Source organism: Molothrus ater, chromosome 12 (assembly GCF_012460135.2).
Source record: "Molothrus ater isolate BHLD 08-10-18 breed brown headed cowbird chromosome 12, BPBGC_Mater_1.1, whole genome shotgun sequence".
NCBI lineage: Eukaryota > Metazoa > Chordata > Aves > Passeriformes > Icteridae > Molothrus > Molothrus ater.
This window is the reverse complement of record NC_050489.2, coordinates 16,677,592-16,691,435: the sequence shown is the minus strand read 5'-3', so window position 1 is coordinate 16,691,435 and position 13,844 is coordinate 16,677,592. Positions and strand designations below refer to the sequence as shown.

The window sequence follows — 13,844 nt, the reverse complement described above, 5'->3', positions numbered from 1 at the left end:
AGATAGATACTTGCTACTGAACTGTTTCTAAAGCTTAAGTTCTTTTTAAGATACTCATTAAGCAAGGGGAGAGAGAGAGAGGCCATCAAAACATCACTCTTCTAGATCCTTTATTCTGAATGTGAATTCATATTCAGAATTCATTTCAATTTTACCCAAGCAAAAAGAAATCTCATAGACCATCTTCTGTCTTGAAGGAGCCTGAAAAGTCATGATGGCATCCTCCAGCTGTAACAGAAGCCAACTTATAAGTCTCCAAATCTTCCACACAACAGCATTTCCACTCTCAAGAACAGCATGCCTGATTGCCTAACCCCATCTGCCCCAGTTCCCTGCATGCCCCTCACCATGTCCAAGCTATTTCATCAACTGCCCCATCCACAGACCAGCTGGATAAGCAGAGGAAAACTCTTACTCCTCAGCAGCCATGTGACCACAAACTACTGCAGCAGAGGCTGCTTTATATTATGAAAAGCAATCTTTAGAGAAAACCCACCCACCCAAATTCCCAGAGGTGGCTTGGTGGCACTCTACAAGTTCAAGGAAATGATGATGAGTGTTCAAACATCACATCTGAAAACAACACGAGGGGCACATGAGAGCCAGGAGGGGCTGCAGAAGAGCGTGGAGGCAGTGCCAGAGGCAGGGAAGGAGCTCTGCACTGAGGGACAGCAACTGTCAGGACCCCACTTGTGTTTAGTTCACGTTCCCTTCCACTCCCCTCTCTGCAGGAGCCTGGTCCTCTGCAAAAAGGGATGTTGAGAAGTCTGGACACATGCTCAGGTTTATTTAACAGCACTGGCTGGGCATTCATGTTTACGTGAAAACATCAGAGTTTTGCGCTAAAAAGGGATCTTACATTCCTCAGCAGCATTTCCATGAAAATCACATAAACTGCCCATTTTGTGCAGCTCTGCAGATTCCAGCTGCACATTTTGGGCTGTACATGAGTGTAACACAGGCAGGGACTCTGCACAGGGCCCGTGTGCTTTGTTTGGCTTTGGAGCTCTGTGGCTCCTGGCATTTCCCCCACGCTGGCCCAGGGCAGCCCCAGCAGGAACCATCTGAGCACGCTGGCTCTCTGCTTATCAGCCACTTCCTTCCCACCCTGGAGCAGATCTACTGCTCTGCAGCAAACAGTCACCTCTGAACCCCCACCTGAAACACAGGAGAAGAGAACAATGCAGAAAAATACAGATTTCACATGCACTGGGTTTGTCAGCACTGTTAGAGGGGGGAGAGGAGAGTGGCACTAGGCTGACACGTCAAGGCTGATAAAGCAATCCAATTATCTTTTTAATTAAATTCATGCCAAGTACAAAAGCACATTGGCAGTCTAGTTCACACTTCCAGTGCATTTTAAGCCACTGAAAAGCTAAAGGAACATAAAAACATGCTGCAGACATTATCAAATGTGGCTGGGATTTCAAAACTGCACAAAAATCTTTGTTCTTCTGAGCTCCTTGGACAGAGAGAATCCTATGGTGATTTTAAGCTACCAGCACTACTTCTACATCACAGATTTCTTGGACTCTTTAGGAAACTTCAACCATAGAATTTAATTTCTCTTTTTCATGTAGTGCCTTTATTTAGGGTCTTTTTGTTAGACCCACTCCAGCATTAAATTTAAGGTCACCCAGATGGTTTTTTAACTGGAAACAACTACTTTCTGACTTATTAGACAATTTTTAAACTGGAAACAACTCCTTTCTGATTAACTGAGGACACTAAACCAAGCTGGCTCAAGAGATACCATTCCAATGCTGAAACCTATTCCTTGGCCCTGTACTGTGAAGAAGTCAAAGCAGAATTAGAAGCTGACAAAATGTGGGGACAGGGGGAGGATGAGAGTTAGACCACTGGGTTATTGCATCCCTGCCTCTCTGGGCTGCCCCTTTTTGGGTGAGTTACAACTCATTTCAGAGCAGCTCCTCCAGCCTAAGGGGAAGCTGCTGAAGGGAACTCTTGCCCAACAGGACGCTGCTTAGACAACTCCACCACAAATATCCTCCTTTTGCTGTCAAATCCAGTCTTGCTTGGAGTGAGGGAGGAGGAAGGGAGGTTTTCTTTCCCTTTTAGAGATGTCCATTAAAAGTCAGAATGCTGATGATGCTGACATACATCAGAGGGAAGACAGCAGGAGCTCTACCCACTGCCATGCAGGGAGAACCAACCAAAGCTCCTGCTCAGGGCAGGCAAGGACTCAAGGGGAGCATCAGGGGACAGCCACCTTTGCAGACACACCAAGCCTGCTGCAAGCACAGAATCCAAGTTTATCAGTGTGTGCTTCACGTTTCCAGCACAAAGGCCTGAGTGGCACTGACAGACTGAGCTGCAGCCTGTGAGCAGCATTACAGGAGTCTTGAATGATGGTGGGAAAGCAGCAGAAAATAAATAAATAAACAGAGGAGCCATCCCCAAGAGGGTTGAACTCTGCTGTCCTGAACCTTTGGCCATGGTTACAGTGCTGTTTTTCTCAGCAGAATGCTTTTCACTGTTGAGCGCCTTGCTGAAAGCCTCAATTAAAGCCTGAAACCTATCAGTAGGTTACAGAAGCAATTTGCTGTGTCTCAGCAAGCACTTAGGCAACACTGAGCCATCTGCTCCATTCTACCTGTGCTGGCTCCAGAGCAGGGAGCAACAATCACTCAACAAGCTGAAAAACAAAGCTGCCTGGTAAAGACCCACATGGAGAACAAGAATGTCAGTCCAGGAGTTCACTCCCCCTGGATGTAGCTGTAAAAGATGCCCTAAAGTTGCTGAAAAAATTCACGCAACATTTATCATTAATAGCCTGAACAAGAAAAATACCAGGGTAGGAATCCAGTTTCTAGGGGGATTTCACTAAAAGCTCCTGTGAAAATTTATGTGAGTGAAAATAAGATATGCCAGCTTGGAATTTGACCCTCCTAGTTACTGACCAGCCAGAGCCACACAGCCAGTGTCACTCCAAAATCTTGCCATGCTGACTTTAAATGCAAAACCACTGAATTTATTAAGTACCCAGAAGAAGCAGAATGAGGAGAATAAGTGACACTGACAGGGCATCCTTCATTCCCAAATCACTCTAATTAATTAAGTCTTGCAAAAACTCCAAGACTTAAGTCTCAATCCCCTTTTACAGGAGGAAAGAACTGAAGTCCATGTTTGAAAAATTACTTTTCTAAAGTTATTTAGCTAGGAAATGTGACAAAAATCTATAAGCAGTCATTTTTACCATCAGTGCTCAAAAGCCTTTGAACACTGCTGTCAACAGAAACTTCAAGAGAGCCTAGGAAACTTTGAGTTTTTTTAAGTAAGGTCTTCGTATATTTTTCTAGCCTATAATAGCCTCATCTTGTAGCCCTTGCTCATACACCACTTTCTTGGACAAGAATGATAATACTGATGTAGTCAACAGCTAAGGAAAATGGACTCTAATGCACAAAATCAGCCAGCATAGAACATTTGCCTTGTTCAGCCCTAGCAAGACCTTTCATGTTAGGAACATCTTAAAGCAGTGACCACACCTGATCCAAAAAGGGAAAAATGAAGTTAGCCTTTTTGATGACAAAATTTCATCCTTGCTTTGCCACTGCCAGCCAGAGAACGTTCTGTACTCTCGGGAACCTGTCTTCCCATCAGCAAATACTATTTCATTACATAAAGAAAATTAATGGCCATCCCTAATGCTGAAGAGCCTGCTAAATTCTAGCTCTCTTCCCCCTTTACCACATGCAGCCTGCAAAGGATCATTTGAGTCTTTAGCAGGGAGGAATGGGACCAGAAGGATGGGGGAGAGGCTGAAGCTCCTGCAGGATGGGACAGGCTGGAGCTCCTGCAGGAATGGGACAAGCTGGGGCTCCTGCAGGAATGGGACAGGCTGGGGCTCCTGCAGGATGGGAGAGGATGGAGCTCCTGCAGGAATGGGACAGGCTGCAGCTCCTGCAGGAATGGAACAGGCTGCAGCTCCTGCAGGATGGGAGAGGATGGAGCTCCTGCAGGAATGGGACAGGCTGCAGCTCCTGCAGGAACGGGACAGGCTGGGGCTCCTGCAGGAATGGGACAGGCTGGGGGGCTCCTGCAGGAATGGGACAGGCTGGGGGGCTCCTGCAGGAATGGGACAGGCTGGGGCTCCTGCAGGAATGGGACAGGCTGCGGCTCCTGCAGGAATGGGACAGGCTGGAGCTCCTGCAGGAATGGGACAGGCTGGGGCTCCTGCAGGAATGGGACAGGCTGCAGCTCCTGCAGGAACGGGCACTGCCCTGGAGGGCTGTGGGTGCCAGCAATTGTTTATTTCTTGCTGAGCAACCAGAGCAGCTCCAGCAAGAGGGAAAAGGTCAGGCTCCCGCACAAAGGTCCCCCCAGCTCACTGCGGGGACGGGTGACACAGGCTGGTGTTACACTTGATGTTGACAGTGCTTATGTAAAATGGAGGTGCCTCTTGCTAGATGCAAATCTGCAGAGATAAAAACAACACCGAGAGCAGACTCTGGAAAGGTTTTCTCCGCTGCAGCAGAACATTTTGTTCAAACGCTGCGTAACAAGGAACAGGAAGAGTTGCTGGCGATGTCCAACACACATGTTGGCCTGTCCTACAAAGCCCAGGTGCACCATGAATTCTACAGCATCACCTGCTAGTATTTTGACCTTTAACTCATTATCTTCATGCAAACAAAGAGGGCATGGCATCCCAAAAGTTGGCCACACCCATATTCTGTTTTTAATATTAGCAAGTATCACTTCACGGTATTCTGAAAAATACCTAAGGTTAACTTGCTGCTAATAGAACTTTCCCTGCTAGTCAGAGATGGACTTAAATCACCAGTTGAATCCACTGAGAGCTTTTGGAACTATGTTCCTGCCTGCAACATTTACCGATATTAAAAAAAAAAAAAAAAAAAGAAACTTACCTGAAAAGACGAAGTCCATAGAAAGTCCCAATCCAGCCAAGGGGCTGGGATGAGATTATGGAAACTTTTCTAAATCAGGGACTTCAAACTGCTCATGCTGCAGTAATCAAACTCTTCCTGACCTTCTGAAAGTTCTGTACAGAAAGACTAATGTGCTGCTCTCTAAAATAGAGATATGCTGTAAAACAGCAGCAGCAAACTTTTGCTCTCCATCATATTTTCAGGTCACAGCATTTTTTGCATATTTCACAGCATTTTTTGCATATTTCATTCTACCCGGTGCAAAATGCTGAAGTGCATCTGTGCTTCAGTTGCTTCTCTGAATGCAACTGCCTTGGTTGAGTCTCACTTTCCCATAAATTCCTTGACACAGGCCAGAGAAATGGAGGGAAATATTATAGGATAAGCCCTTCTGATTCTCACTCAGTTAAGGTCTAGATAACACTTTGTTTTTTGCCAACTCATATAAAAAAGATCCTGGTAAAATCACCATTATTTATTACACTGAGACTGGAACCTGTGAATCCATGGCCTGAGTAAATACACCCAGTGACATTCTCTGCCCTCAGCAGCTCACAGTCTACATAATTAAAAGCAAGAAGCAGAGAAAGAGCAAGAAAACCAAGGTGATTTTCTTGATGTCATATGGCAAGGCAGGAACAGAGCAGAACTTAAGTGTTCTGACCCTCAGGCCTCCAAGACAATTGCTGGATCCTGGTGCCCCAAGGAGAAACACCACTGGCAGGCACTGTGCCTGCAGCAACTTGAACGCTGATACCCTGTTGCTGTGCTTCCCCATCTCACCATCTCCGGCCACCACCTTTTTCAGTCTACCCTGATTCACCTGGTTTTTTCCACCAGTGTCTCCAGATCTCACTAAGCCAGGCAAGAACCCCCCAAGGCTCAGGTCAGCACCATTCCAGAACCTCCAAGGCTCAGGTCAGCTCTGTTCCAGACCCCCCCAAGGCTCAGGTCAGCTCCATTCCAGAGCTGCCAGAGTTCAATGGGTTCAGCAAGCAGTGACGTGGGTTCAGCTGTTACTGATGCACGAGCTGGAACAACCACACAGACTCTTCCCCCAGGCACAGGGTTTGTCCTTTGCTCAGGTACCACTGGGACAGTACCACTGCAAAGGAAAAGAATGCTGAAATAAACACAATTTTAAAGGCGTGCAACAGAGACAGAACACATTCCTGCTTGAACCAGAAGTGCAAAGTGGACACAGGACAAAGGGGGGTGACAGGCCAGGCTCCTCGGTCACCTCTCAGCATGACACTGGGCAGCTGCAACGTTAATGCACTGAAGAACTTGCTCCCAAAGCAAGTTCTTTGGGATATATCTTATATATATAATAAGATATAGATATAATATAGATATAATAATATAGATATAATATAGATATAATAATATAGATATAATAAGACATATCTTTTATATATATATATATATATATCTCCATCCTCCTCCTTTGCACACAGCTGTCAACTGACTGCCCATCCTTCTGGGCTTCTGCTCTCTGATGTGCTCAACAGTGCTGCAAAGAGATCCTTCAGTAACAACAGGGGATGAGGGGATGGAACAGGAAGGTTATTTTACCCAAGGGAAAGGAAGAATAATTAAACCATTAAATTCATGAGCTCCACTGAAGACAAACCTGCATGCAAATGCAGCGTGTGTCTCCAAAAACTGAAAGAAACTTAAAAATTGTGGCTTCCTTCTGGGGAAGAGGTCATCTTTGGCATCCTTGACCTCCCCGCTACCAAGCAAAGAAACTGGGCTTTATTTCTGCTGGTGCCCTGTCTTCCCTCAAATCCCTGCACAGCCCTCAAGTCTCTGTAAGATGCAGGAACACAGCTGGTCGAGCCAAACCCAGCTCTACCTCATTCCTGTGTCTGAGATGCCCTAAACCCAGCTAGAAAACGCAAAAAGCCAGCGGTGGCTCCAGCTGCACTTTGCCTGGGCTAATGTGGTTACTGCTGTAATCAGACCTGTCCACAGGGGAGACGTTTTTTGGCATGGGTGATGCTGATGCATTCCCCGAAACCCTCCATCCCTGCTTCCATTTCCTTTTGGCAAACGTTCCCATTCTTCAGGCCCCAGTTCCAGCACCAGCTTTACACTTCAGGTTGGCAAAACATCAGCTTTCATCCTGCACACAGCAACTGCTGTTCCGTATTTTTCGTACCAGAGCCAAGCTGGGGTTTGTTTTTGACGTTGCTTTGGCTATGCGGAATTTCACTATGACTGCAGATACTCCAGCAGAAGCACAAGCCACTCCCTGCTTGCAAAAAGCATTGGTGTCTCGGGTTGAAAATTCCATGTGACATCTCCCCAAATGAAGAAATATTCTAAAATATCTTGCCCATGAGCATTTGGGTGTTTTGGTTTGGTTTTTTTTTTTACTACGCAGAAGTCACACAACATTTTTTCTGCCTTATCTTGGGTAGGAGAACAAACTTCCAAACAGTTTATCAACACAGTTGTCCCAGACATACAGGAAAGGTTTGCCCTAACTGCAGGCTGGTGAGGAGGAAGTTTACAAACCCTCCTGAGTTACTTGAATATCTCCTGCAGAATGAGTGAGAAAAATTTTCACCGAGAGTTTGCTGGCCTCACTCAACAGGGCAGGAGCCAGACACCCTGCTCAAGCTACAGGATTTGAACAGCCTCTGACTCATTAGCAGAAGGAAGGTTTCAAACATGTTCAGACACAGCTGCTTCCTCCTCTTGCAGGACCTCACTGCTCCCTGCAGCAGCTTTGGCCCTTTTCTCCAGAGCAGCAAATGCCCCTCATGGCCACTGTCAGTACATCAGGATCTCAGTGTTCTGAGATCCAGAGGTGTGAGTCTGACCTGCTCCTGTATCTGCAGCATGACCCAGAGCCAGAAAAATAATGTCCAATTCAAAAAAAATTAAAAAAAAATAAAGCAGACTACTAGAAAAAAGGAGGAATATAATATAAAAATAATGTCCAATTCAAAAAAAATTAAAAAAAAATAAAGCAGACTACTAGAAAAAAGGAGGAATATTTTTAGCAGAAAATTTAAAAAAAAATAAAGCAGACTACTAGAAAAAAACAGGAACACTCCCCACTTTCTGAAGCCTTCAGTGGACTAACTGCACTGAGTGCACAGAGGCAAAAAAGTAGTATTAAATAACTAAAGCACAGCAGACACGGTGTGACTGTGGATTTTGACATGCAGCAAACAGAGCACAGGTGCCACAAGGCACTGTGACAGTAAGTGCCATCTAGGTGTGGTCCTTGCTGTGTGCTTTTCTGTGCAGAGACCTACAGTTACTGACTACATTATAAAATGCCTCTGACATCCTGATCCAGGTTCCTAATTCCTTTTATCTTCGTGCCCTTTATGTTCTACACATGATGGCTGTGTCTGTGGAGCCTTGGCATCCACCAGCTCTCAGCCTATGGTGGGAATAAATGACTTGGCCACTGCAGAGAAAAGATACTGGGTAGGAAAAAAAAAAAAGGGAGCAGGCACAATCTTATCATCACTGCACTTTGACCAGGTCTGGCAAAGCACAAAGCTGTGCACAAGGCCACCGTGGAGCAGAGCCAGGCATACCTGCTGTGCAGAGCCCCCCTGCTCTGGCACTGCACCCTTCAGATCCCACTCAGGCATGAGAGAGCTGGTGACCCACTGGAACACAGGACGTGGTGGCCTCACCTGCAAGGCTGCACAGCACACGCCAGAAATTTCAGGCATGTGAGAACCCTGATGGGAAGGACTCGCCACCTGAGAAACCACCTCCAACTGGGAGTAAGCAGCTACTATCGCTACACATTGTAGTAACTGCTAACAAAAGATAACCTCAGGAAGATAATCTATCCCCCTTTCATTTTCTGGGAAATTCCAGTAAGCTGAGGTAGCACCAAGGAGTACACAAAGCAATTATTTCTTCCCGGATATGCAAAATGTATTAAAAAGCCACGTCATCCCTTTTCCTTATTACTCTCTACTGCTGGCAGTGGACACCCTCAGCTTTTTCTGCTCTCCTCCCCTCTCACCAGTCAGCAAAACCTTCCAAATGGACGTTTACCCACCTGTTTCACTTTCCCCTCCTTGGCAAATGTATTATTTTGCTGATTTTTCTAGCTCCTCAACACCATACATGGCTTTGAAATGGGCTTCTCTCTTGTGCACCTGCATCATCAATGTCGTCAGCAAGAGAGATGTGCACGGCTCGAGGAACATGTTTGTGTCAGAGAGCTGCTGCAGAGCCTTAGGGAGAGCAGGGACTGGATGCTGATGAGATGTTTGCAAGCATCTTAAAAGGGACTTCAGAAAAGCAGGGTATTTCTTTATGGGCTTTGGAGCACTGTATTTTCCAGTTTCTCACAGGGAGATGCCCAATTTCAGAGCAGCATTTGCATCTGAAACATTCCCATCACTTTGTTCCCTGTTTTCATATTGCATTTTATTGTGCCACATCAGCACAAACCCCCAAACCTCCTGCAACTCTTCAGCCTACCAAAACGCCCCTGGATCCCTGCAACTTCCTTGTTTTCCTTCTATTTGGCACAAATGCTGTGTGATGTGCAAGACTGAATGAAGACTCACAGTTTCCAGCTTTCTGATCCCAAGACTCACATCCTTGCTGAGAAGCAGAGATCACTGGGGTGCTCCCAGAACCACTGCCCACCTCATGCTCAGAATCACTCCCAACACCCCTGCTGTCCTTGATGGATCTCCCCTCTGCTCACACAGCCTGATCCAGTATTCCCATCTTAAATAAGACAGCAAAGAGCACCAGAAACCAGGAGATGGGGAAAATCTGCCATGCAATGGCTTCTGAATTCTGAAAGAGGCAAATGAAGGATATACTGGCTTTCAGATACTTTTTTTTTAATTTTAAAACCATCAGTGTTCTAGGAAAAAAAGACAAGGAGCTGTGACAGAAAAGGTGAACATGAGGCTTACAGCAAGAGCTAGGGCAGGCTGTGACACTTGCAATATACTGCTTTACAGTTTTCTTTGGGTATTAGCAGCAGTTTTATAATCCCCTAATACATTATGTATACTATAATGTAAGGACAAAACTGTGCAAGAAATGAAAGAGAAATTTAAAACAAGTCCTAGATCCCCTTTGCCCCTTCAGGGTCACGGAGGTCTTGTGACACCAAGAGTTCTCATAAGAGCCAGAATGCAGAACTGGGCCCCAAGGCAGCAGCTTAACAAGGCACTTAGCATGTGTCATCTCCCAGAGTTAGGTTTTCACACCCAATGCATCATGCAAGGAGGATAATTACACTCCTGGGAAAGCCTACCAGTCTTGTCCTGTCTCCACAAGAGATCTCCTAAAACCAGATTTTTCTGCAGCCAGAAACCTGAACAAGAGGATAATTTTGGTGCAGCTCTATGTTATGACAGCTATAGATAAGAAGGTGTAATTTGGTGAAATTCTTGGTCACCATGACCTCAAAATCCTGAATTGCAAAGAATTAGTCATAAGGTCAGCCCTGGAATAATGCAGAGGAGCAATTCACCAGCAAAAAACCTGAGGCTCCCTCTTGGCCAGCAGCTCAGCATTCCTGAGAAACAACATATTCCAGCAATTGTATGTGCTCCTCTTCAGAACTGAGACCTAAGCACACAACAAGAAGCTGACCTGTTTATTCAGCTGTTTTTGACACCCCTCTATCTTCAGACCTAATATTAGTTTGAATAGGATAGCATCCAAGTCTAGAGGGGAAAATTTAGAGCTGGTCCTGACTTAGCTAAAGCAAGATAGAAAATAACTATCTAGTTTCTACTCAAATTTCACCACCAGGCCATGAATTGGCTTGACTTCTGCCTCCTTAAAAAAGGCCATTTTGGCAATAAAGGAGGCAGCTAGGAGTGCACAAATCTCGTGTGCCTGTGGCTGGATGACGGCAGGGCAGCTCAGAGCAGCAGCCCAGCTCCAGGCTGGCATCCCAGCATGCTGCTGAGAGCCTCCTTGGGCTGGACAAAGTGCTGTGCTGACATTGGACATGCAGCTCCCAGATCTGGAGTGATTCATGTGAGGCCAACACAGAGCACAGCCCGTGCTCAGCTGCCACTGCTGCAGATGTTCCTTCTGGGAGGAACCTGCTCCAGTGGCCCCCCCAGAAAGAGTGAGGTATTTTCCCAGTGCAAAGGCAGTGAAAGCTTAAAAAAAAAATAAAATCTAGCCACTCCACCTGTTCCAGTTCTTAAAACATTACCAGCATTTCATAAAATGAATAGAAGAAAAAACTTTCTGTCAACATCTTGTCTGTTTTTCATCTATTCATTTCTACCTCCCAAGCGAGATCCGTGCCTTTCTGCTATGGCAGCACAGCTACCTCCAGCAAAATGAGATCCCAGAAACAGAAAACAAGGCCAAGAATTTTCAAGTGACTTCTGATAACAGATGGCCTGAGACTGTCAAACTCGTGCTGGAAAATGAGAGAGGCAACAGACTTCATGTGCTCATGAAGACATCTCAAGCCAAAAAAGAAAGCAAAAAAAAAACAAAAAGACATCCTCCCAGCTTAACTACAAAAAATAAATGTTATGGAAATAAAAGGCTGTTAAGTATGACAAGATTTCCATTATGTTGTTCCTGAATTTGCAATGAGGTTGTTCAGATAAGAAACAGGGTGGTCTTTTCAATCACCAGATGAAAAGCAGGTACACACAGCTGCATTTCATGTTACCTTTCATAGAGAAATAAAGAACAAACCATGACAGCAAACATCAACTTCACCATGAGAAGAGCCATCAAAAACTGAAAAATGGTCTCACTATGCTCAGCAGAAAGCTCAGACTGGTACCAGTCTCACTTCTTGACAACAAAGATCCATTTACACACCACTGGACCCCACATCTGTTCCCTACAAAGTCTGGCCTGGAACAGCACCATGATGCAGAGGAAAGGTAGGATATCTTAAATAACTGTTCATGGTCTCCCATAGCTGGTACCCAAGCATTTCAGAGGAAGAGAACAACTATCAGCCAAAAACTTGTGGGCTGCCTTTTATCTGTCCAAGCAATAAACCTGCTTGTCCAAAACCAGAGTGTCATCAAAGCCCACAATGCTCCCAAAACCCTGGGGCTGTGAAAGGCAAAAGCTAATTCCACATCTTTGCTTCCCATCATGGCTTGCACATAGACACAAAAGGAAAAAGGAATAAAAAAGCCATTGTTGGCCTAATTGTATCCTAATTATTTATTGTTTTACCTTAAAGTAAAAGAAAATGTAATCTTCTCTGTTCTGTGAAAATACCTCAATGTTTCAGTTAAAGAAAGCAAAGAAGCAGCCAAGAGAGTTATGGTTTTGTGTGCTGAGTAACCACCATGGAGAGGCCTGAAGCCCAGAACTACCACTCCAAAGAACTGCTGAGCTCTTCAAATAGAATTTTCACTATGCAGTAGAGCACAGGGCTATGGAATTGTCACAGGGTACCAAATCTTCCTCTCTCAGATCATAAATCAGGTCACTAAACACACTGGCCCTTTTAACTATATCCAATGTGATTTTTTTCCCAGATCTCACAGTTTTAAGGCAAGATTTACTGAGATTTAAGGCTGTAAATTTCTTTAATGCCATCATTTAAATTCTATATAACCCCCACTCCTGTATCAGCACTATTTTTAATCATTACCATGGTGACAAAGCCGTAAAGGTGCTTTACACAAGCAAGGCTTTACCACACTTTCAAGAACAGTTGCTCTTAACTTATTATTTTGCAGTTTTAAATTTCAAAGAAGAGTAACTCACTCTGAACATTCACCATTTGATACAAAAACTGATACTCACCCATGGCTATTGCATAAAACAATACTAATTAACAAGAACTTCATAACCTGGTCACAGTAAAGACCAGAGAGCATATAATCATTCAGGTCAAGTATGACTTTATTTGACAGTCAATCCCTTTGCAATTTAAAGGGCTGCCTGTGCATGGAAGTATCTGTTTCCTGAAGACAGAGATAGAACAATCCCTATGAGAACCAGGGAAGTATTAATCCAAAATTAAAGTTTTTGAACGAAGGCCAACATCGCTCGTTTTAGTATTCAATGCAAAATGTTTGCAAATCCCAAATGACAACATTGTTCCAGTTTCCTAACTCATGGGATTCAAAACATGGAGTCTGGGTTGAAAATGACTTTTAAAACAAAAGGTAATGTGACTGCAGGTCAGGGGTGTGCACGTATGCTGGGCTGCATGAGCAGGGTGGGGAGGGGGCTGCTCTGCTCAGCCCAGCACTGCTGGGTTCATGTGCCTGGGTTGGGGCTCACAGGCTCTCAGCAGCCTCCTACCACCTCAAATAAGCCCTGCACTGCATGAGGACAAGCGTGGCATGGGTGGAGAGAGGACCAGATGATGTTCAAGGGTCCCTTCCAACCTAAACAATCCTACAATTAACACATTTGCACTGCCCCTGCTAGGAGATGTGTAAACACCCTGACCAAGCAGCAGTACTCATTAGGGGACACATGGGCACTGCTTAAAAGCATCAGTGGGAAAGAGAAGGTACAGGCAAGCCTTTCTGTGACATCCAGGTCAGAAGCACACAAAGCTCAGTTTGAGTCATGCTTCATGCCTTCCTGCAGACCTGGCTCTGTTCTTTCTGTGTTGTGTCAGTTCAGGACATTCCCCCAAAGGCTGTCAACTGACGTGTTTGACTGCTGCATCACCCAGCTGACCAGAAAACACGAGCAACTCACCCCACAATGAGGGCAGTGTTCAGGGCTTACTATCAAGCACAATAAAAAATGCAACACGCCCTGCATGAACTTAGGTGAATTCCCACTAAAAAATGTAAATCTATACCTGTACACCTGGGGAAAAAAACCTCACTGATGTCTTTCTAACTGAAATGCAACGTGATACTAAATTAGTCAAGTGTACCTTTTAATGATTAATACTTTTAGCACTGGGTGTAATGGGGCTACAGGTTTTCTACAGAGGATGGGACCTCTCAG

General features: G+C 45.0%; 1 protein-coding gene across 1 annotated transcript in view; it reads right to left on the bottom strand.

Annotated features, from left to right (window-relative positions):
• The window catches only part of CMIP (c-Maf inducing protein), a 131,181-nt gene that overhangs the window by 35,713 nt on the left and 81,624 nt on the right, over positions 1-13,844 (bottom strand). The gene's annotated exons all lie outside the window — the stretch shown is intronic.